At 37.9% G+C, this 3584-nt stretch overlaps 1 pseudogene; it reads right to left on the reverse strand.

Moving 5' to 3' along the window:
• Window positions 1-370: 370 nt before the first annotated feature.
• On the reverse strand, window positions 371-3175 carry LOC114823118 (GDSL esterase/lipase 1-like; annotated as a pseudogene).
• Window positions 3176-3584: the final 409 nt, after the last annotated feature.

Raw genomic sequence — 3584 nt, forward strand, 5'->3', positions numbered from 1 at the left:
GCTTTCCTGAATGGGATCCTTGAAAAGGAAGTGTATACAGATCAGCCAGATGGGTATATTGTCAAGGGAGAAGAACACAAAGTATATAAGTTAAAAAAGGCCTTGTACGGTCTAAAACAAGCTCCCAGAGCTTGGTACAGCAATATTGATACTCATTTGCTGCATAGTGGATTTAAAAAAAGTCCAAGTGAGGCCACCTTATATGTGAAACATGTGGATGGACAGGGAACTCTGATTGTCTCTATATATGTGGATGACATAGTTTATACTGGAAGCTGTTTAGAAATGATTGAAGATTTCAAATGTGATATGATGAACAAGTATGAGATGTCCGACTTAGGCTTGTTGCATCATTTTCTTGGAATTGGAGTAATCCAACAAGAAGGGAGTATCTTTATTCACCAGAAAAAGTATGCACTGAGTTTACTGGACAAGTTTGGTTTGAAGAGCTGCAAATCTGTCTCAATACCCTTACCTCCCACGGATAAGCTAAGGAAAGGTGATGGGAGTGAAGCTGCAGATGAAGAATTGTATAGGAAAATTGTCGGCAGCCTTCTATACTTAACTGTAACAAGGCCTGATATCTTGTACTCAGCGTGTGTACTTGCCAGGTACATGCACTGTCCTTCCATCAAACATCTTGGCACTGCAAGGAGGATCCTCAGATATGTGCAAGGAACTGTTGACTATGGAATTAAGTATGAAAAGGGAAATGCAGCTCTACTCATAGGATTTTGTGACAGTGACTGGAGTAGAGATGAAGATGACATAAAGTCCACATCAGGATATGCTTTCAGCTTTGGCAGTGGTGCATTTTCTTGGGCTTCTGTAAAGCAACAGAGTGTTGCACTCTCAACTGCTGAAGCCGAGTATATGAGTGCCTCAGAAGCCACCACTCAAGCTACATGGCTGAGATTTGTGCTGCATGATTTTGGTGAAGAATTGATCGAACCAACTCCTTTGATGTGTGATAACACATCAGCAATTGCAATGTCAAAGAATCCGGTATTCCATCAGAGGTCTAAACATATCAAGAGGAAGTTTCATTTCATCAGAGATGCAATTCAGGAAGGAACAATTGACCTGCAATACTGCAAAAGTGAGGAGCAACTAGCTGACATTTTCACCAAAGCACTTGCTAAAGACAGATTCTGTGCTTTGAGGGATAAGCTTGGGGTAATCTCAGTTAAGACCTTAGAAGGGAGTGTTAGTTGATTAAGGTCTAAACTGTATTTTCCTTACTTTAGCAAGTGTAAATAAATCAGTTAGTGATCAAGGGCTGAGATTAGATAATATTGTGCTAGGCTCAGATGTAAGCATGTGTCAAGATCTCATAGGGTCTTGTAATGAATGGTATGATGAGCTCATAGGCTCACGTAGCTTCTCTCTCCCTAGTAGTCATGTAAATGTTGAGGAAAGAATGAATATATGCAGTAGAGCATTTTTGGCTCTCACTGAGATATTTTGAGAACTCTCTCTGCCTCTTCACTTTCTCTCTAAACTTCTTCTTCCTATACACATTTCTAAAATACATCACTGCATAACAGGAAAGTCCAACACCAGTCACATACGGAGTTCCACTCCACCATAGCTTGGACGGTATCTGATAAACCCTTTCTGTTGGGTGTCCAGAGTCAAAGAAAACATATTCAGTAACATTTTCACATCAATGAAACTCTGCGGAGCCTGTCTTCCCACCACAGCTCGAAATTCCTCTGTATGGACCAGAGCCACAGCACGCCGCCTTTCCTTCCTTGAAGCCTTTACAGCATAATAATAATAAAATGAATATTAAAAACAATATGAGAGGCTAAATCAAAACGGAAAATGCATCACGGCTAATACTTTACCGTATTTTAATGGATTGTCAATAATCTCATTTACTTGATTATAGAAATTTGCGTTTGAATATCTGAATCCTTGGAGCTTGGTCTTTAGCTTAAGAAGGTCTTTAGCAAGTACTCTACTGTGTAGTTTCACTAATGCTGTAACTTCTTCCACGCAGGCACCTAAGCTTTCTGGTTTAAGTATTCTCATGCTAGGTTCACAACCGAGAGGAAAGCCGTTTGCAAAACCAAATTTCCTTCCTCCTTTCTTGTATATTTCCTGACAAATGTATATGAAGTAGAGTAACTCATCCGAACTTTCAAAAGAAGAAAACTAGTATCACATTATATCATGTGTATTATATATTTTTGAGAAAGTAAACAGAAAGCATTTACTTTGATCACATTCGTGAGATTCCCAATCACCATGCCAACATATTCTTCATGTGAGTGGGATTCAAACAAAGTTGAATTTGTTCCAAATGGGGTGAAGTAATCATTGCTTCCAATGCTAATCAAGAAAACCGCATTTGATAGAAATGTGTAAGCTTCTGCATCGCCTAGTTTGTGCCTCAACTGCTTCTCGACGTTCTTGAAATAACTTAGTTGAGTTTTAAGGTCTATCACCTGTATACAAGAATGACAAGGTCATGCTAATGAAGAGAGGACACAATCTATATTGGCAAAATGAGTAGTCTCGACAAATGATGGAACATATTCGATAGATGGAAGTTAAATTTAACGTGGCATTGCATGGTGAAAATAAAAATTAATGATTTTTATGTAGAATCTAAGTGCTGTAAAAATAATAACACATAAGAAGGCATATATATAAGCAAGACCACATACAAATCCTTGATGAGTTTCTGCAAGAGCACCAGCCCCACCAGATGCAAAGTTCACCCCATAAACATAATTGTTGAACCCTGGCTGTAAATACGGCATTATAAATGGCAATTTTGCATACTCAGCTGCATCATTAATAGAAATTTTAAAATCATTTGTACATAAATTATTCACTAGTATTAGATATATAACAATTCATAATTACAGCATCTCACCGATGAAATCCGGAATTAGACGACCATCAGAAGCTCTACCGGTGGCATAATTGAAGAAGGTTTCCCCATATGGCCAATTATTTGACTGAAAGCTACTGGAAGTATTGATGTAGTTATTATTTCCGACATCAAATACTGAATCACCAAAGACGAACAAGGCTGCATGCTTTTTCTCGCCATGGCTGTAGCTGCTTGGAATAAGAAGGCTTGCACAGAAAGCCAGAATACATATTTGAAGCCTTAATGTTGCCATTTTTGTTCTGGTTTTGTATGTGTTATATCTTCGATCCTTTGGTTCATATCAATATATAGGTGTCTGATTTTCTTGCGCAAAAAGTAAATGACTAATTTGTTTAGTCCAATATAGGTGCTCATAACATAATTTAATGTATACAAAGTTACGAATTTCAAACGGTATTAATATTATAATAACAAATTTGGACTTGGAATTTTGGTGTGGCTTGGCTAATCACATACGTAAACGAATTTCAACCAGCATCGTTCACAGGGAGTCTGCCAAATTAGAAGGTTCATTGATCTATATGTCTTGTACTTTAATATTGTATTGTACCATGAGGTGAATATTGATAATGAATCTCACGTTGATGAGAGGAGGGATGTTCATGGACTTATAAGTAAGTAGGGCCACTCCCCCATACTGCCTATTGGTTTTATGGTGGAATCTCAACTTTCTTCA

The sequence above is a fragment of the Malus domestica genome, chromosome 17 (genome assembly GCF_042453785.1).
Source record: "Malus domestica chromosome 17, GDT2T_hap1".
NCBI classification, from domain to species: Eukaryota; Viridiplantae; Streptophyta; class Magnoliopsida; order Rosales; family Rosaceae; genus Malus; species Malus domestica.